The following is a 22,066-nucleotide window of genomic DNA, read 5'->3' as shown; positions in this document are numbered from 1 at the left end:
CAATAGACAGAGTTGATATACTACATAGTATTGATCTCTGCCATTTGCTTAGAAACTTGATCACCAGCATATTTTTGTATGCTTTATTTAAACCTAATATGCGAGTATAACAATTAAAGGTTGACTACTGTCAGCTTCTCTGAACTTGTTGATAAGGAGAACTGGAGAAACTCCTTCAGGATAAATTAGTAGAGTTTTGGCCAAGGAGGGCTTATTTACCTTCAAATGTTCTTTTCTCATAGTCCACAATAGACAGAGTTGATATACTACATAGTATTGATCTCTGCCATTTGCTTAGAAACTTGATCAACAGCATATTTTTGTATGCTTTATTTAAACCTAAAATGCGAGTATAACAATTAAAGGTTGACTACTGTCAGCTTCTCTGAACTTGTTGATAAGGAGAACTGGAGAAACTCCTTCAGGATAAATTAGTAGAGTTTTGGCCAAGGAGGGCTTATTTACCTTCAAATGTTCTTTTCTCATAGTCCACAATAGTGTTAGATAAAAAAAAAAATATGAGGAAGAACACTCAAGAAGAAAGTTTGGAAGAAAAATAATTTTCATTTAACTCACATCCAAACACAATTAGAGTACATGGATATTTATAAGGACTTTAGATGGTCTTTTAACCTCCCTAATTGAATTAGTCATTACACCATTCATAACCCCAAATAAATCTCAAATAACTCTCTCTAAATAAATTTCTTATAACTCCATGTAACTCCCACATGACCAAAAAACAAAAGACATGTAACTCCTCACCATACTAATATGCAATTATTGAAATAAAACCATAAGTTACTAAATATTAAAAACTAAGTTTAGTAACCAACACCCCCCCCCCTTAAACTTGGTTTTGCAACTCCAAGCAAACTCCTTAACTTGCAAAAAGTTTCACTCTTGAGGGGCTTAGTGAATATATCCGCTACTTGATCCTGAGATTTGACATGTACAAGCTCGATCTCCTTGTCCTTCACGTGCTCTCTTATAAAATGATATCGAGTATCAATGTGCTTGCTTCTTTCATGATAGATGGGATTCTTGGCTAGTGATATGGCAGATTTGTTGTCAATGAACAATCTTGTAGGTTGTTTTTGTGGACATTGTATCTCCTTTAGTAGCTTCCTTAGCCAAATTGCATGACAAACACCGGAGGAGGCAGCTACATATTCGGCTTCACATATGGAAAGAGTAACAATTGGCTGCTTCTTCGAACACCATGTGAATGCAGTGTCTCCCAAGTAAAATACATAGCCGGAAGTACTTTTTATATCATCCAAGTCTCCTCCCCAATCGCTATCCGAGTAACTTACAAGACAAAAATCTTTGGAAGAAGAATAAAATAAGCCTTGTCCAATAGTACCTTTGATGTACCGAAGGATTCTTTTAGCGGCCTTCAAGTGATATGATTTTGGCTCCTCCATATAACGACTCACAAGTCCAACTCCATATAATATATCCGGCCTTGTGCATGTCAAGTAACGAAGACTTCCAACTAGGCTCTTGAACATAGTAGGATCAATCTTTTCTGTATCACCATACTTCGTTAATTTTGTGCCACATTCCACCGGAGTGTTTGCTGGATTACAATCTTCCATCTTGAACTTCTTTAATATTGCCTTTGCATATCCTTCTTGTAAAATGAAAATGCCATTTTCAGTTTGCTTCACTTCTATGCCCAAAAAGTAGGACATAAGGCCAATGTCTGTCATTTCAAACTCCCGAATCATAGATTTCTTGAATTGCATAAACATGTTTGGATTGCTTCCTGTGAAGATCAAGTCATCAACATACAAGCAAACAAGAAATATATCTCCATTTTCATTCACCTTACTATAGAGTGCATGCTCATAAGGACACTTCATAAAATTATTTTCAAGAAAGTAAGAATCAATTCTTCGGTTCCACACCCTTGGAGCTTGCTTTAAGCCATATAAAGCCTTATTTAGCTTGAGAACTTTCTCCTCTTCTCCTTTTTTGATATAACCTTGTGGTTGTTCAACATATATTTCTTCATCAAGAAAACCATTCAAAAATGCCGATTTTACATCCATTTGAAATATTTGCCATTTAAATTGAGCCGCCAAAGAAATTATCAATCTAATTGTTTCCATACGAGCAACGGGAGCAAATACCTCTTCATAATCAATACCATACCTTTGACTATATCCTTTGGCCACCAACCTTGCTTTGTACTTTTCTACATCACCTTGTGCATTCTTCTTCATCTTGTATACCCATTTTACTCCAATTGCCTTGTGCCCATCTGGTAAAGTAGCTAACTTCCATGTGTCATTTTTCTCAATAGCCTTGATTTCTTCATCCATAGCCTTCTTCCATTTGTGATCTTTAATGGCTTCTTCAAAATCTATAGGCTCACAATTGGCAAGAAGACAAACAAGAGTTAGATTATTTTCATTCTCTGTTACCTCATATATTTCACTTAGTCTTCTCATTTTGCTTGGCCTTGAACTTGGTTCTGCTGGGAATGAAGATGAAGATGGTGTAGGTGCTTGTAACTCTTCATTTCTTGGTTGCTCTTCTTCAATAAATGTGCCGGATTGCCTTTTTTCTTCTTGAGAACTCCAATCACATATGCCTTCTTCATCAAATTCAACATCTCTACTAACAACAACTTTTTCATTACATGGATTATATAATTTATACCCCTTTGAGCGAGCATCATAACCAATGAAAACATATTTAGTACTTCTATCATCAAGTTTAGTTCTCTTTTCTGCCGGTATATGAGCATAAGCAATACTTCCAAAAACTTTTAAATGAGAAACAATAGGCTTCTTACCGGACCATGCTTCTTGTGGTGTGATATTCCGCAAGCCTTTTGTGGGGCATCTATTCAAGATGTAAATGGCACAATTTGCTGCTTCGGCCCAAAATTGCTTTGGCATACCTTTGCTTTTCAACATGCATCTCACCATATCAAGAATAGTTCTATTTCTTCTTTCTGCAACTCCATTTTGTTGTGGAGAGTATGGAACCGTCAAAGGTCTACGAATTCCATTCTCTTCACAATAAGCTTCAAATTCTTTAGAAGTAAATTCTCCACCTCTATCGGATCTCAAGGATTTAATAGTATAACCACTTTCTTTCTCAACATATATCTTGAATCTTTTGAAAGTACTAAAAGCTTCAGATTTGTTTTTCAAGAAATAAATCCATATTTTTCTACTGAAATCATCAGTAAAAGTGAGAAAATATTTGTGCTCACCAAAAGTGGTAGGAACAATTGGCCCACAAACATCTGTGTGCACAAGTTCTAGTGGCTCCCGTGCTCGATATATTGCTTCATTTGGAAAGCTCCTTCTATGATGCTTGCCGAGAAGACAACCTTCACAAAGCTGCTTTGGATCTTCTATGAATGGCAATCCCTTCACCAAATCATGCTTAGATAAAAGCTTTAAAGCACCAAAGTTAAGATGACCATATCTCAAATGCCAAAGCCATGATGAATCTTTAAAACATGCTTTCAAAGACATAGCAACTTCACTTTGAATGTTTAGAAGAAACATTCTATTCTTTATCGTTTCAATATTTGCAATCAATCTATTTCTTGAATCTCTTATAGAAAGAGTACGATTTTTCATTTGAATATTGTAACCTTTTTCCAAAAGTTGCCCCAGACTCAAAATATTATTCTTCATATTTGGCACATAGAAAACATTAGAAATAAATGTATGAGTGCCATTCTTCAAACGAATCAAAATAGTGCCTTTGCCCCCCGGAATTTTAGAAGAATCTCCAAAAGTAACTTGACCACCGACTGATTCATCAAGCTCCGCAATTAAGCTTCTTTTGCCACACATGTGATTGCTCGCTCCAGTATTAAGATATCATGCTTCCTCTTTGTTGCTTTCTTCTCCTTTATATGCTAATAATAGAAATGGCTCTTCTTCTTCATTTCTCTTTTCACCATAATTAACATTCTCATCAACTTGATTAGTAGCACTCCAACAATTTGAAGAGTAGTGCCCAAACTTCTTGCAATTATAACATTGAATATTAGATTTATCATACCACCTTCTTTCATATGGCCTTCCTCTACCACGTCCTCTTCCTCTTATAGGATTTGAACCTTGCTCCTTCTCTTCATTGCTTGATGAGCCACGATTGATTCTTCCTCTTCCTCGTCCTCGGCCACGGCCACGACCTCGTCCTCGGGCTCTTTCTTGAGTTCTCCCATAATCTTCTTTTGTAGTAAGCTTCGTTTGTAGAACTTGCTCCAATGGCTTTTCTTCCTTTCTTTTGTTAAGCTTTTTCTCATGAACTTGCAAAGAGCCCATAATTTCTTCAATTGTCACTTCCTCCAAATCTTTGGATTCTTCTATGGCTGCAACAACAAAATCAAATTTCGGGTCCAAAGACCGCAACACCTTTTCCACCACTCGAACATTGGTTAGAGTTTCACCATTCCTCCTTAATTGATTAACAATCACCATAACTCTTGTAAAATAATCAGCAATAGATTCTGAATCTTTCATTTGTAAAGACTCAAAATCACTTCTAAGGCTTTGAAGACGAATCTTCTTTACCTTATCAATACCCTTGTATGCTTTTTGAAGAAATTTCCAAGCTTGTCTTGATGTTGTAGCAGCTCCAACAATCTCAAAGGTGGCTTCATCTAATCCTTGATAAATCAAGAAAAGAGCTTTCTTGTCCTTCTTCCTTGACTCCCTTAGCGATTGCCTTTGATTCTCCGTCAAAGTCGCCTCATCTTCAGGCTCCGCATAGCCTTTTTCAACCATCTCCCATGCATCTTGCGAGCCAAGAAGTGCCTTCATTTTGATGCACCAATTTTCGTAGTTGTCTTTGGTGAGTTGAGGAACCGAAAATGCCATCGTATTGTTGGCCATTGGATCAATCTAGCTTGATACCACTTTGTTAGATAAAAAAAAAATATGAGGAAGAACACTCAAGAAGAAAGTTTGGAAGAAAAATAATTTTCATTTAACTCACATCCAAACACAATTAGAGTACATGGATATTTATAGGGACTTTAGATGGTCTTTTAACCTCCCTAATTGAATTAGTCATTACACCATTCATAACCCCAAATAAATCTCAAATAACTCTCTCTAAATAAATTTCTTATAACTCCATGTAACTCCCACATGACCAAAAAACCAAAAGACATGTAACTCCTCACCATACTAATATGCAATTATTGAAATAAAACCATAAGTTACTAAATATTAAAAACTAAGTTTAGTAACCAACAAATAGACAGAGTTGATATACTACATAGTATTGATCTCTGCCATTTGCTTAGAAACTTGATCACCAGCATATTTTTGTATGCTTTATTTAAACCTAATATGCGAGTATATGTACACCAAGGGCTAGCTCAACTGTTTATTCAACCAGTAGTTTTATTTTTCAGTGAAAGTGCACACCTGTAGCCCCATGGTATATTTATTGAACCTACAAGGACATTCAGTTCAAAATCGCTTCTATCTTTCCTTATCTTGAAAACCAATCTGTAGCTTGATCCATTTTATGATAAATACAAGATACCAGGGCCTACAGAAAACTGGTCTTTGAAGTTATCTAATATCTTTGGGCTGATATCTCCAAATGATTTTTTCATCTTGCACGGTCTTAGACTACAATGGTACAGCTGATCTCTCATTCAATCCAAACATTGGATACCCCAGGTCAGAAGACATTTGAATGTCCTCTCATGCATCTCTTGCTTTCATGAACTACTGTAATTTACTAGTATCTGTGAAATCCCTGTCCTGCCTTCATTATCTATCCATCATCTATCCCTACGGGTGTAGCCTGCTCCTGCAGCCATCAATTTAAACTTCTGCTCATCCTACAATGGAGGCTTTGCAGTGAGGTTGTCTTAGGACTGGAGGGTGCTTTCTCCATGGTGGGACAGGATATCCCAGATAACCGATCACCCTACAAGCTGAGACAAACCTCAGAATTCAATTTTTTCATCTGACTTTCCTCCGTCGGAAATCAAGCTGTTCATATACGTATGCACATCTATTAAGCCCTCCTTGTCAGAATCCAATCATAAGACTCGTGTCTTTCCCTGTCTTTTCTATAGTAATCTAGTTATTATCTGGTTGACATCCAATATTGTGATAGTGGCTTCTCTTACATCCCCGAAAGTATCTTAATCCATGGTTTGTTAGAAATATAGTTGTTCATCGTCTTCAATTTTCCCATACCATTAAACAGAGTAAGGACCTCGAACTTACCTGTTATTTCTTCTTCAAATCAAACTCCCATCAAAACTCCATTTACTGTATTTTGAATTAGTATTAAAATTGTCACCTATTCTATCCAACTTTAGAATAGATGGCTGCATCAAAACTTAAAATGGCTTGTGCCAACCTAATCTTCCTTGTAGTCCGATTTTTCGGAGAACACACCACCAGTTGAAGTATTCCTGCTTTTAGAATATGTAGATTGTAGAAAGCTTGCAATCCCATTTGTCATATATTGTTAGGTACTCTACTATTTTGAATGATCTTACTTTCAACCTAGGGATTGGGAATATACCAGTTAATTTATTGAACATGGCATCAACAATACCAAACAGTCTTTTACTGTACGGCTGGGTTTGGATTTCACATGACGTTTGATTTAGATCCAAGACCACAACCTTCAGAAGGTTGAGGGTCATCAAACTTATGGTCTCAATCTCATCCTAGTCTTCTTTGATCTCTTTCTTCTTTCTTGAGATATTCGACTTACATCCTGCATGCCTTTCTCCTCAGGTCTCATCTTCCCTACACAACACATGTCATGCCATCTCAAAAGATCCCCACTTCGTCCTCAAAGTTAGCTCATCAAAGAACATAACATAAATGATGGCCTTATTGACATGCCATAACACAGAAAGACAGCAGCCAGCTGCATTCAACAAAGGGAAAAAGTCGTAGTCAATATGTGGTCCAGTTTTTTGTAGATGGGCAGCATGTGTTAGAATGGCTCAATGCATCAATATCTGTTTTGCAATTGAAGTCCACTATTACCCTTTTAAAAGCCAAACCTGCCGATGTAAAATTTAATTGGGTAAGGCCTGTTATAGTTTTGTACCTCGAGCTAATCATATTATGAAACATAGATCTTTTTAATGGAGAAAACAAAGCAGGATAATGCAGAGTAAAGCTTGAGAAGCAACCTGGTATATCCATGGACTCTGAACAATTAGCATTTTGATGTGTTCTTGCAGGGAACTCCAGAAAAAAAAAAAGGTGTGGATGAAGGATACATAGGAAACTCAGAAGGAAACTGGGTCCCTAAACTCCTGGATTATGATTGTTTGCTAAGGATCTGACTTGAAGTTTGATGGAATTTTTATTAGGATTCAATGTTGCAAGCAGCCAAAGGTTAAACCAAAGTAGGAAACTCAGTCCAGGACCAGTTTCTAAGAACAAAGTGCAGTTACTGACATCTAATTTGTTTGAATGTGGCAAGAAATGCAGCCACTGACATCTAATTTGTTCTAATGTGGCAAGGGATCTTATCTTGCCATCTTCAGCATTTTTACGTCAAATTGGCCATGTGTGCTGCTTCCCGGACCGTGTACACCGGAGTCGGTGCTGGTAGGGTGCCACCACCATCAGATGCTCAAGATTCATAAAGTCACGTTTGTGGTTATGGGACTTAAGAAATGTGAACCGCTTCCTTTGACCACCAGGCTGTGGCTTTTGTGAATTAAGGGTTAGATATTGAGATCATCAGTAGAAAGGTTTTATTCAGTATTGACATATCTTCTTCTTCTTCAATTTGGCTCATGTTACCAGATAATTTATGGGATCTTGATGTAGTTTCAGGACTTGGATAGATGCTTTGAATCCCTTTTGTGAGATTATGACATTGAAGGCAAAGGTTAGATATTGCCCGCTGTCAATAAATCGTATCTATATGAGCAAATCACGGAGAGAAATATTGGCTAAAGTCATTGGTGGTAGTGGTGGTGACACCGTGATCATTGATTTTTTTACTGTAGGCTTCTCTATTAATTTTGTTGTATGGTTTTGAAACAGGCGTCTAGAAGTCCTCTTGTCATCTCTTGGTATTTCCCCCACTTTTCTGTGGGTATCTTTTGACTTGGAATTCTAGCTTTCGGTAAGTAGGTTTTCATGGCAAATTTGATGAGTACTTAATGTTCCATTAGCTTCAAAGCATGCTGAAATGAGCCACTCAGAATGGTGCATTTTTTCTTATTAAAACTATTTGGGTCATGACATTCTCCAATGCCACATGGTATGCTTACATGCTTGGGTTTCATTTTTCAGATAGCTTAGTCCTGTTTTTTTTTTCCCCCCAATTTTTGAGTTGTTCTTTCCACTGTCGGTCAGACAACCATCCAAATCCTTAGGATCTTGTAAAAGATATTCCTTTGTTGTTTGATATTACGTTGCTAACGCTATGATGCGATGATATGGACCCATATGAAAAGGTGGTCGTATTTTGAGGCTGAAGTCGGTGTAAAAGTAGAAAATTTGTTCTTTTAAAAGGCAGGGTTCTTAAGTGATGGTACAGTATGAATCACTATTAATATGAGTTGTTGTGTTTGTATCTTAGAGGTGTATAATCTCAAAGCATTTTAAAATGGCAAGAATGGGGGATGAAATGACACTGGAAATGGATGACCACATTTTAGTTGTTGCAGATCTCCATCCTTCCACCAGATCCACCACCTTTTTCCCTCTTGAGAAGAAGGGTTTGGGGGGCCTTTAATACAATAAATTAATGATGGTTACAAGGATGTTTAAGATTTTGAAGCAAAAGTTTCTGTAATTTGGATTATGGAGGGTATATACAAGAACACATTTAGCAAGTTCATGAGCTAAAGGAGTTTATTGAGGTAATGCAGTATTCAACCAGATGATTGGGGTACTATTACAGTGGAAATAAACAGCGAAAAAGTGTGCAACAAACAAGAACACAACATCTCAACTATCTCAGCTATATATATATATATAAAGCTGACAAGGGTCATAAACCCTTTTGTAGATGAATTCTTTTATTCCAATGTATCCCTCTTAATCATGAAAGAAAACTAGAGTGTATCTTACTGTTTTATAAAACCAAACTCTTCAAGAAACGTTTCTAATACCTAGGAAACTCGAGTGTTTTTAGTAAAAACCAATAGGAACTCTCACTTGAGATTCTAAATTTAGAGGGCTTGCTCGCATGAAGCAAGAAAGAAAAAGAAAAAAAAAGGAGATGGAACATCTAGGATCTAACAAGCAACATGAAAATGTGGTTCTTGACAAGTATTGCATGTGCTTAGTATTAATCGAATTTTGAGTTTGTGATCTCTTCAAACAAAGGAGTTTTAGTCAGTTAATCTAAATAACTATTTGGAGTCCTATAGGTGGAGCTATGCTACAACTGAAGCTACAACATAATTTGAGTTGCATGTAGCTGACTTATAGGGGCTTAGTCTCTTTTTCTTTTCTTTCTTTTTTTCTTTTTTTTTTTTTTGGAGAGAGGATGAGGGGGAGTGGTGAAGGGGAGAGGGAAAGGAGGATAGGAGCTAGGGTTGGAACAAAGGAGGGAAGAGCATTGTTGCTGGAAATTGGACCCGGGGGCCACCGTGAAGCCGGGGAAGGAGGAGCTCCGCTGCTGCAGGGGGCGGACGGCGGTGCGCCGGCTGGCTGCGTCCTCCGCTGCGGGGGGGTGTGCAAGTCCTGCAAAGAAAACCGGTGGCCGGGCTCCCCGGCTCCGGCCCTCCGATGCCTAAGTCAGAGGGGGTAAGTATGTGGAGAGAGCAGGGGAGAGAGTATGTGGAGAAGACAAAGAGAATCTCGTGTTCAATTGTGTCTGTGCTGTTTTCTTCCTTTTTCCCCCGGTCTAGGAGGGTTCTCTCCAGCTCCGGGTTTTTTCTCTGGTTTTTGGTCCTCTCTCCCTTTTTCCTCCAGGTTTCCTTTTATAGGAGGATTTTTGTTACCTGGGAGGTGACAGGAGGTTTGTCCTGTTTTGTAATAATTGGGCACCATGTGGCCCATTAATGGCGTAATGGAGAACGGGACCGGATCAGACCGGAATCAGGGAGTTGTCACGGTCGATCGGACCTGTTGGAGTGGTTGAACCGCCGGCTGTGGGGGACCTGGGGTCCGTAGATGGTAAGTGCATTTATTACCGAATGAACCGGCGGTCAGGGAGAGCCATACGTTCTGATGGTTCAGTGATCCGGAGATCGTCTTGGGCCGTGTTCATTAAATGCCTGAGTGCATCGGAGACTTGAGGGAGTCTCATGCATTAATGGCAGGTCGTGCCGAACGCCTGAGGAGATCTTATGCCTTGATGGCTTGGAGATAGTGGCAGGTCGCAAGCCGTAGGAGTTGTCAAGTCCCTTGGACTTTAGGCGGAGGTTGAACATTTGGTTAAGGCATCGGCTCGGCAAGGGTGCCGAGCCGAGCTGATCGCCCAATGGGGCGCCCTGTGGCGGGGCTGCTTTGAGTACTCCTGGTCGGCGCCCTTTAGGCGAGCACCTTCTAGCAGAGCGCCTCGGCGCTGTCTTTGGTCGGCACTTTCTAACCGAGCAGCTTATTTTGGTTGGGCACCTCTTGGCGCGCACTCTGGTCGGCGCCTTCTAGTCGAGCGCCTTCCTGGTCGGCATCCTTTGGCCGAGCAGCTTTCTGGTCGGCAATCTTTGGCTGAGCAGCTCTCCGTTCGGCACTCTTTGACCGAGCAGCTTTCCGGTCGGCGCTCTTTGGCTGAGCGCCTCCGTGGATGTATGACTTGGGGTTTTTTCCCCAACACTACCCCCCGACTTCCGAGTTCCAGTTGGCTACCAGCTGGAGCGCGGGAAGTAGCTTTAGTTGGGTCATTACGAATTCCGAAAATTTCGATTTACTGCGCGTTTTGAATTATCGGAAGCTTCGAGGTGCCTTTAATAGGCGGCGTCTCTTCCTTCCCGAAAAGCCTCATTATTGGGGCACTTTTTGCGAAGCGTCCTCGCGTCGTGGGCTCATGATGGGGCCGCACGATCTTCGATTGCGGACGCCTTTCCGCACGATCCGATGGGGCGCTTCGATGTTCGAAGCGCTAGCCCTAATTAAATGCGTCGTTCTGTCTTTTAGACCGACACGTGTTATCATCTAACCGGGACGCAGCGTTTTCTTCGCTGATCCGGGCCGTTGGGGAGGTCTATATAAACTCTCCCCCGGCCCCCTGTCCTCTTTCTATTGCTTTCTGCTTCCAGCTTCCTATTCTTCCAGTCTTCCTCAGACCGAAGTCCCTTTTCTCCGGCATCTTTCCCAGGTCCCCCTTCTTTTTGATTTCCCTCTCTTGTAATGGGTTCGTTGCCTAGCGAAGTAGTATCCACCATGAGTGTCCTGGAGGTCGAGATGACCGAAGAGTGGTTTTTCCCTCTTCACGGGTTCTGTTTGGAACCCGCCAGGCGAAGGGATCGGGTAACCGATCCTCCGGTAGGCTGGATCGGAGTGCACTCGGAGTCACTCTGGGCCGGCCTCCGATTTCCTCTTCACGGCTTTGTGAATGAGTTGCTGGCGGTATGCCAGTTGGTTCCGGCGCAACTCACTCCAAACGCTTGGAGGGCAGTGATGGGTTTCCTGTCACTGTATTTACTACAGGGGATTCCTACCTCTGTCAACGTCTTCCGGCGACTTTTTATTTTCAAGTCGAACCCGGGAGACGGGGAGTGGCTCTACATCGCCCTCCGGGTGGGTCGGCCACTTTTTCATGGTGCCCCCTCATCCATTCATGGTTGGAAGGAGAAATTCTTCTTCCTGGGTTCTGAACGGTCCTGGGGGTTTGACCCCAGGTGGAGGCCGGCCCAACTTAAATCCATCAACAGGCTCCCCCAGCTTTCTCCGCGTGAGCAGGAGATCTTCGATACCATCCGCAGCCTTGGGGACGGGATTTTGCTGAACGGCCTCATTAGCGAGGACGCCCTGGTGAACGTGGGCTTGAGCTCGGCACGTCCTCAGGGTAAGGATAGTTACAGCAACTTCTTATTTCCTTATTGTTCTAATGTTCTAATTTTGCTTATCTTTGCAGACATCGCAAAAATGGTGACCAAGAGCGAAGTCCTTTACGCCCGCTTCCAGAAGAGGGCGGCCGAACTCTCAGGAGAACCGACCGAGCCGAGGAAGAAAGCAAAGACCTCGGCGAAGACCTCGACGACCACAACAGTTGAGGCGCGCGCTTCTCGCCCCGTGCGCCCTGAGGCTGGTCGGGGAGAGGGCGTGGACTCTGGCGGAGCCACGATGGCACTTCCATGTCCGGTGCCGATTTCGCAAGTCACTGGTCGGCGGGAAGCTCCAAATTCCGACCAGGGAGGGAGGACCTCAACAGATCTGGCGCTCGCACGCCCCACCTCTACCACGCAGCGGTCCGGTCAGCCGTCTACTCGACCCCAATTCCCCAGCTCTGAGCCGGGGAATAGCCAAGAAGCAACGGGGTCGGCCGCACCCAGGCCCGCTGAGGCCGGCCTGGCGGGTTCTTCGGGTCCTCAGGAGCGGGTGCCTTACGCTCCTGGATGGGCTGTTTTCGAGGGCGACTCGGCCCTCGATAATGCACAAGTGGCGCGCGAAGTTCTTCGGGTCGCGCTGCTCCCGGCCGACCAGGCCAAAATTCGGTCCATGAACTACGGCGAGTTCATGGACTCCGCTATTTGCTCTTCCATCCGAGTAAGTCAGCTTTTATCTCTGTGCAAATTTGTGTTTCGGCTTAAAACTGTTTCTTACATGTCCCTCTTGCAGCGCCTCCACGAGACCGAGACGATGATTCACATCATCCAGGACTATCGGGACCGGCCCGAAGGCATCAAAGGGGGCGCGAGGAGGCCGAAACAAAGTTCCTCGCGTCTGAGGCCGAGCAGAAAGTGCTTCAAGCGAAGCTAGGGGCGGCCGAAGACGAGGTTCGGACTCTGGTCGCCGAACTTGAAGAGGAGAAGGGCGCGCACTCTTTGACTATGTCTGAAGTGCGCGCCGCGGAGGCCCGCCGGACGGAGGCCGAATCGTCGCTCGCTATACGCGAGCAGGAGGTGGGGGAGGCTCGAATAAAGGTCCGAGATCTCGAGATCCGTCTACTTGACGTGCAATCTCTGCTCGCGGATCGCGAGAGAGATAAAGATTTTGGAGCGGAAGGCCGCCTACCACGAGGCTCGAGAGAAGGAGGCCCGGGAGCAGGCCCAGGACGCCGTCAAGCTCTTCCGCGAATCGGAAGAGTTTCGCGACTTGATGGAAGAGGAAGGCGTCAATGGTCTCATCCAGGGCTTCAAGGACTTCCGCAATCAGTTGCGGCGACTTCTCCCAGATTTCGACCTTAGCCTGCTTCAACCAGGCGCTGGGGTCGAAAACCCAGAAGCGGAGGCGGAGGTAGAGGTTCCAACCTCTGGCGGGACCGACCAGGAGGGTCAAGCTGAAGAAGGCGAGATCGCTCTCGAGGTCACCGAGGCAGCTCCCAAAGCCACCGTGGGGGCCTCGGCCGCAGAAGAGCCAACTGTTCCTGAAGTCGCCGGGCCTGAGCCCTTGGTGTAGTTTTCCCCTTTTTCCTATCTTCTTTTTCTTTTTTGTAAGCCGGAGCGGCCTCTATACTTTATTAAGGCCGGGTCCGAGCTCTTGTACTAGGCCTCCGGGCTTTTTGAAATGAATATTCATTTGTGTGGAAACTCGTCTATTGTAGTTTAAGTTTTTCTGCTCGGATCTGTTTTAGGTTCCGAGGATATGGGCTCTAGGGCCTGAGCTTTTCCCGCCACAGAGTTTTGAGTTAGAGTTTGGCTTGCCGAGCCCCATTGCTCGGTTCTTCGACTAATGGTGTAGCAACGCTTGTGCTTATACCAAGGATTTGGGCTCGGAACGTTTTTCCGAGCCTAGTCCAGAATTCGACTAAGCCCTAGGGCGGTCGTTAGGACTTGGGACTTCTTAATGCGGCGAATTTCGAATCCGAGCCTCGGGTTGCCGGGGCGAACCGGATTCTTTTCTTACAAATGGACTGCATACCCGTCAGCCCGTGACGGGGATTCACCGGACTTGCAACAATGTGTCGGTGTCATGAGCATCCAATAATGGGTAATGTAAAAACATTAAATAAATGGGTACCTTGTACCGTATGCGTCCTTGCGCCGAGGCGACTGAAGACGCTTCTCTGCTCGGACTCCGTTCTTCGAGGACGTCGGCAGAGAAATCCAATAATGGGTAATGTAAAAACATTAAATGAATGGGTACCTTGTACCGTATGCGTCCTTGCGCCGAGGCGACTGAAGACGCTTCTCTGCTCGGACTCCGTTCTTCGAGGACGTCGGCAGAGAAATCCAATAATGGGTAATGTAAAAACATTAAATAAATGGGTACCTTGTACCGTATGCGTCCTTGCGCCGAGGCGACTGAAGACGCTTCTCTGCTCGGACTCCGTTCTTCGAGGACGTCGGCAGAGAAATCCAATAATGGGTAATGTAAAAACATTAAATAAATGGGTACCTTGTACCGTATGCGTCCTTGCGCCGAGGCGACTGAAGACGCTTCTCTGCTCGGACTCCGTTCTTCGAGGACGTCGGCAGAGAAATCCAATAATAGGTAATGTAAAAACATTAAATAAATAGGTACCTTGTACCGTGTGCGTCCTTGCGCCGAGGCGACTGAAGACGCTTCTCTGCTCGGACTCCGTTCTTCGAGGACGTCGACAGAGAAATCCATCGATGAAGGAACGAGCCGAGCTCGTTGGTTGAAGCTGGTAAAGAATGAGCCGAGCTCGTTTGGCCAATAAAGACAACATCCCAACGTATCGGGGCATCCCGATGAACCGGGGCGTCTCGACGTCTCGAGGCATCCCGGCCGAGGTCGGGGTAGGAGCACGAGCCGAGCTCGTCCGGTCAGAGGACCGCTACTCAACAATCGATGGAGCACGAGCCGAGCTCGTCCGGTCAGAGAGGACCGCTACTCAATAGTCGATGGAGCACGAGCCGAGCTCGTCCGGTCAGAGAGGACCGCTACTCAATAGTCGATGGAGCACGAGCCGAGCTCGTCCGGTCAGAGAGGACCGCTACTCAATAATCGATGGAGCACGAGCCGAGCTCGTCCGGTCAGAGAGGACAGCTACTCAATAAATGGATGGAGCACGAGCCGAGCTCGTCCGGTCAGAGAACCGCTACTCATGTCTCGACGCCTTGAGTGAAATTCATAGAATGGAATTTAATGGTTGAATAATGAGGGACCCCTTAGGGTTCTACTGGTGGTACACGCGGAGATTTTCAGAGCTCCAGCTCCGCGGAATGGGAGTCCCATTTAGAGACTCCAATTGATAAGTTCCGGGTCGGCGAATGCGCGTGACTCGGTATGGTCCCTCCCAATTCGGGGCCAGCTTCCCTCGCTCAGTTAGTCGGGAGGTTTCAGCTCTTCTTAGGACAAGGTCCCCTGGTCTGAAAGATTTGACTTTGACCCTGGCGTTATAGTACTGAGCTGTCTTTTGTTGGTACCTCGCCATACGCACTCGGGCGACCTCCCTTGTCTCCTCGATCAGGTCGAGGTTGCCTCTGAGCTGCGAAGAGTTGGAGCTAGCATCGTGGTGCTCGACTCTTGGAGAGGGGAGCCCAATCTCTAATGGAATGACGGCCTCCGTCCCATATGTCAAGTTGAAGGGAGTCTCGCCGGTGGGGACGCGGAACGTAGTCCGGTAAGCCCACAGGACATTGTATAGGTCTTCGACCCATTGTCCTTTGGATTTGTCGAGCCTGGTTTTGAGACCCCGCAAAATAGTACGATTTGTTACCTCGGTTTCTCCGTTTGTCTGAGGATGCGCGACCGAGGTGAAGCGGTGGTCAATGCCAAGCTCGGAGCAGAACTCTCTGAAATGGATCTTGTCGAACTGGCGACCGTTGTCAGAGATAAGGATGCGGGGGAGCCCAAATCTGCAAATGATGGATTTCCAAACGAAATCCTGCATCTTCTGCTCGGTGATCCGGGCGAGGGGCTCAGCTTCCACCCACTTAGTGAAGTAGTCGATGGAGACGACCAGGAACTTCCTTTGCCCGGTGGCCAGAGGAAATGGCCCGAGGATGTCAATTCCCCACTGGGCAAAAGGCCAAGGGGAGCTGATAGAAGTCAAAGGAGCCGAGGGCCGGCGCTGAACATTGGCGTTCCTTTGGCACCGGTCGCATCTTTGGACGAAATCCATAGCATCCTTCTGGAGTGTCGGCCAATAATATCCTTGGCGCAGAATTTTATGGGCCAAGGCTCGTCCTCCCAGATGGTTTCCACAAATTCCTTCGTGGACTTCGCGCAGGGCATAATTAGCTTCCGTTGGGCGAAGGCATCTGAGAAGGGGAGAGGTGAAGGATTTCCGATAGAGCTTTCCCTCGTATAGTATGTATCGGGTGGCGAGGCGCTTGATTCGGCGAGCCTCTCGTACATCAGCAGGGAGGGTTTCGTCTTGCATATAGCTGATGAGTCCATCCATCCAGCTTGGCTCGAGCTCGGTGCAGAGAGTCTGCTCGGGCTCGTCTGTGCTGGGCTTTTGGAGATATTCCAGGACTGCCTCTTTGGGAAGCTCGCTCATGCGAGAGGACGCCAGCTTTGATAGCTGGTCGGCCCTGAGATTCTCCGACCTGGCAATATGTTGAATGTGGAAAGAGTCCAAGGTCGAGGCGAGATTCCGTACCTTCTGGAGATACTTCTGCATGGTCGGGTCTCTAGCTTCAAAGTCGCCCACAATTTGGTTAACGACGAGCTGAGAATCACTGAAGGCCTTCAAGTCCTTCACTCCTAGCTCTTTGGCTAGCTTAAGCCCGGCGACGAGCGCTTCATACTCCGCCATATTATTGGAAGCAGAAAACTCGAGGCGCAGGGCCTGCTCGGCGACCACCCCCTCCGGGCTGGTGAGAATAAATCCTGCTCCACTACCCCCCGAGTTTGAAGAGCCATCGACATGTAGAGTCCATGTCAAACTTGGGGTCTGTTCCAACGGTGGCTCAGGTTCAGGCTCGACCTCATCTGGTATGGTGCACTCGGCTATAAAGTCTGCGAGTGCTTGTGCTTTGATCGCCGGTCTGGGCCGGTACTCAATGTCGAATTCCCCGAGCTCAATGGCCCATTTAGTGATTCGACCCGCACGATCTGATCTCTGCAGGATCTGCTTGATCGGCTGGTCAGTCAGCACAGCCACTGTGTGAGCTTGGAAGTATGGTCGGAGCCTCCGAGCTGAGATGACCAAAGCGTAGGCGGTCTTCTCAAGCTTGGAGTATCGGGTCTCAGCATCCCTTAAGACCCGGCTGGTGTAATACACCGGTTTCTGAAGTTTCCCCTCCTCTCGGACCAGGACCGAGCTTACTGCTACAGGGGAGACAGCTAAATACAAGTAGAGGAGCTCACCCTGTTGAGGCTTCGTGAGTAGGGGAGGGGAAGCCAGCAAGTGCTTGAGCTCTTCAAAAGATTGCTGGCACTCGTCCGACCACAAAAAGTTCTTCGGCTTCTTGAGGGCTGCAAAGAATGGAAGGCAGCGCTCGGCTGAGCGGGAGATAAACCTCCCGAGGGCTGCCACTCGGCCCGTGAGCCGCTGTACCTCCTTGACCGTCCTGGGAGGCGTCATCCTTTGGAGGGCTCGGATCTTCTCTGGATTGGCCTCGATTCCTCGTTGTGTAATGATGAAGCCGAGGAATTTGCCGGAGGTGACCCCGAATGCACATTTAGCTGGGTTGAGCTTCATCTGGTACTTTCGGAGTGTGGAGAATGCTTCATTGAGGTCGGCTATGTGGTCTTGCGCCGCCTTGCTTTTCACCAGCATATCATCCACGTAGACCTCCATGTTTCGGCCTATTTGGTCTTTGAAGATCCGGCTGACCAGCCTTTGATAAGTCGCCCCGGCATTTTTTAGACCAAATGGCATCACTTTGTAGCAGTAGGTTCCCCCGTCGGTGATGAAGGCTGTCTTTTCCTCGTCTTCTGGCGCCATGCGGATCTGGTTATATCCGGAAAAGGCGTCCATGAATGCCAGCAGCTCGTGACCCGAGGTGGAGTCCACGAGCTGGTCAATGCTGGGAAGTGGAAAGCTGTCCTTCGGGCAGGCTTTATTCAGGTCGGTGTAGTCCACGCACATACGCCACTTTCCGCTAGCTTTTTTGACGAGGACCACATTGGCGAGCCATTCCGGGTAGGATATCTCCCGGATGAAACCGGCTTCAAGGAGCTTGCCGACCTCCTCGGCTGCTGCTCGTTGTCGTTCAGGGGCGGCGCCTCGCTTCTTTTGCCGCACGGGCTTGCAGGTCGGCTTCACCTGAAGTCGGTGGACCATGACCTCCGGGTCTATCCCCGGCATATCTACAGGCGACCAGGCGAAGACATCCATATTGTCCCGTAGGAAGTCGACGAGGCGACTCCTCTCGTTTTCGCCAAGGCCAGAGCCGATCTGCACGGTTAGCTCGGGAAAGTTCTCTCGTAAGGGAACTTGAATTAACAACTCACCAGGCTCTACCCGCTCTTTCTGGGGGTTGACCCGTGCCTCCATAATTTCAGTTGAGGGCTGGTCAGTCGTTGGGGCGGGCACCTCGGCTGGTCGTCTTGCCTCGTGGGTCGCTAGGTAGCATCGCCTTGCCACCATTTGGTCCCCTCGGACTTCACCGACTCCCTGGCTGGTGGGGAATCGCATCAGCAGGTGGTGAGTTGAGACCGCTGCTCGGAGGGCGTTGAGTCCTGGCCTTCCAAGGATGGCGTTGTAAACCGAGGGCAGGCGTATCACAAGGAAGCTCATACCCACGGTACTTTCACGAGGGGCGAGCCCGGCTGTGACCAGAAGGTCGATCTCGCCCTCTACTGGGACTGAATCCCCAGTGAATCCAACTAGCGGAGCATTCATCCTCCGTAGCTGTTCTTTTGTCATCCCCATTTTACAATAAGCATCAAAATACAAAACATTCGCCGAGCTTCCATTATCAACCAGGATGCGTTTTACATCAAATTTATTTATGATCATGGAGATGACCATGGCATCATCATGGGGAGTTTCGACTCCCTCTAGATCGTCATCTGAGAAGGAGATGGCTTCAGAGGTGCGCGGGCGCTTCGAGGAGGCTCCTTCCCCTGAGGCTTCCCCAGCCGAGGTCCCTCCTCGGATAGTATTGATGACGCCGGCGATGGGCCTGTTGGCATTAGAACCTTCAGGCTGTGCTGCTCCTTCGGCTGGCTTCTTCCCTTCACGCCGGCCTTGTACAAACCGATCGAGCACCCCTCGGCGAATGAGTGCTTCGATCTCATTTCGGAGCTGATAACAATCCTCGGTATCATGGCCGTGATCCCGGTGAAAACGGCAATACTTCCGGAGATCACGCCGGATTCTGGTGTCTGGCTTTGGAGGGGGGAGCCGGATGCAATCCCGACTCTCAATCTCCATGAGGATTTCAGCCCGAGGAGCATTGAGGGGAGTATACTCTTCATACCTCCCTTCAGGTACACGGGCCTGCAGTGGGAACCTCGGGCGGAGTGACCTCTGCTGCGGCGGTCCTCTCAACCGGGGTGGACTTTTCGGGCGGGGCGGATTCTTAGCTCGTCGTGGAGACGGGCTTCTGGGTCGGCTGCGTTCCTCACGGCGCCTCTTCTTGGGGTTCTGCTCGGTCCCGCCCCGCCTGACGGCCACGGCTTCCTCAGCCTTGGCATACTTCCGGGCTCGAGCGAACATTTCTGTAAGGTCCGTTGGAAAATTCTTCTCAATCGAGAAGAGGAATCTATAGGACCGGGCTCCAGTCTTCAGCGCCGACATGGCGATTGACTGGTCAAGCTCCCGGACTTCCCATGTTGCGGCGGTGAACCGGTCCAAGTACTCCTTGAAGGATTCTCCCTCCTTTTGTTTGATGTCAAGGAGGGAGTCAGATGTCCGCCGCTGGGGCTGGCTGGCGGCAAAGTTGCCAGCAAATTGTCTGCCGAGCTGCTCAAAGGAAGAGACAGTACTCGGCTTCAGCCCGGTAAACCAAAGCCGGGCTGGTCCTCGGAGTGTCGCCGGGAAAGCCTTGCACATCATGGCTTCCGAGGCTCCTTGTAGGGCCATTAAGACCCGGTAACTCTCCAGGTGGTCAAAGGGATCTGCCTTGCCGTTGTAAGGCTCCACCTGGGGCATCTTGAACCGGAGGGGAACCGGTTCATCTTCAATCTCCTGGGAGAAGGGCGACTTCGTATTGAACTCGAAGTCGCCGTTACGTCCCGATTTTCTCCCGTGGAGTGCCTGGATTTGGCGCTCCAGCTTTTCGACCTTTTTGTCGAGTTCATTATTCTGGAGGATCGCTACAGCGGTTCCTCCGGGTGCAGGTTGCCCTGGAACCGACTCAGCTTCTGAAGGCTGTGGCCAGCCTCCGTGATTTCTGACTGGGTGCTCTCTCCAGAGGGAGGCCTGGACTTGAAAGTCCTGACCTCGAAGAGGAAGCCCGCTTGTAGGGGGCTCCGGTTGAACTGGAGCCGGGGGAGGCGGTGCTGCTGGGATGCCTCTGGGTTGCAAGCTTTGGACGGCGGTAGCCAACGCCTGCACTTGCTGCACCAGGGCATCAAATTGTTCCGGTTGAACTTGAGGTGCTGGCTCAACCGGGGGTGGTGAGTTCCGAACGGAACATTCTGGGCTTGGTGGAGGACGTCGAGAGGCATTGGAAGCCCCTTTGCTTCTTAGCTTCATGGTAGCGAACTCGGGCCCTTCCTCTAGCGCCAACTGTTGCTGGAAATTGGACCCGGGGGCCACCGTGAAGCCGGGGAAGGAGGAGCTCCGCTGCTGCAGGGGGCGGACGGCGGTGCGCCGGCTGGCTGCGTCCTCCGCTGCGGGGGGGTGTGCAAGTCCTGCAAAGAAAACCGGTGGCCGGGCTCCCCGGCTCCGGCCCTCCGATGCCTAAGTCAGAGGGGGCAAGTATGTGAAGAGAGCAGGGGAGAGAGTATGTGGAGAAGACAAAGAGAATCTCGTGTTCAATTGTGTCTGTGCTGTTTTCTTCCTTTTTCCCCCGGTCTAGGAGGGTTCTCTCCAGCTCCGGGTTTTTTCTCTGGTTTTTGGTCCTCTCTCCCTTTTCCCTCCAGGTTTCCTTTTATAGGAGGATTTTTGTTACCTGGGAGGTGACAGGAGGTTTGTCCTGTTTTGTAATAATTGGGCACCATGTGGCCCATTAATGGCGTAATGGAGAACGGGACCGGATCAGACCGGAATCAGGGAGTTGTCACGGTCGATCGGACCTGTTGGAGTGGTTGAACCGCCGGCTGTGGGGGACCTGGGGTCCGTAGATGGTAAGTGCATTTATTACCGAATGAACCGGCGGTCAGGGAGAGCCATACGTTCTGATGGTTCAGTGATCCGGAGATCGTCTTGGGCCGTGTTCATTAAATGCCTGAGTGCATCGGAGACTTGAGGGAGTCTCATGCATTAATGGCAGGTCGTGCCGAACGCCTGAGGAGATCTTATGCCTTGATGGCTTGGAGATAGTGGCAGGTCGCAAGCCGTAGGAGTTGTCAAGTCCCTTGGACTTTAGGCGGAGGTTGAACATTTGGTTAAGGCATCGGCTCGGCAAGGGTGCCGAGCCGAGCTGATCGCCCAATGGGGCGCCCTGTGGCGGGGCTGCTTTGAGTACTCCTGGTCGGCGCCCTTTAGGCGAGCACCTTCTAGCAGAGCGCCTCGGCGCTGTCTTTGGTCGGCACTTTCTAACCGAGCAGCTTATTTTGGTTGGGCACCTCTTGGCGCGCACTCTGGTCGGCGCCTTCTAGTCGAGCGCCTTCCTGGTCGGCATCCTTTGGCCGAGCAGCTTTCTGGTCGGCAATCTTTGGCTGAGCAGCTCTCCGTTCGGCACTCTTTGACCGAGCAGCTTTCCGGTCGGCGCTCTTTGGCTGAGCGCCTCCGTGGATGTATGACTTGGGGTTTTTCCCCCAACAAGCATAAAGATGAGTGGAGAAAGAGAGGTGATCTTGAAGCCACATAGGACTCAAGAGGTACAAGATCATGGAGGTTACAACATGAGGGCTCGAGTTTGAGCTCGCCCTATGGCCAATTTGGTCCTAGATCACGCTATGGCAAAAGAGCCTTAAGTTATAAGCGAATTGCAGCCAGACACACAACTACAATTCAGCTATGGACATCCAAACAAATAAAATACCCTGCC

This window comes from Phoenix dactylifera, chromosome 9 (genome assembly GCF_051530095.1).
Source record: "Phoenix dactylifera cultivar Ajwa chromosome 9, Ajwa_hap1_PhDact_Kaust_v1.1, whole genome shotgun sequence".
Classification (NCBI taxonomy): Eukaryota; Viridiplantae; Streptophyta; class Magnoliopsida; order Arecales; family Arecaceae; genus Phoenix; species Phoenix dactylifera.
This window is presented reverse-complemented; position numbering follows the sequence as displayed.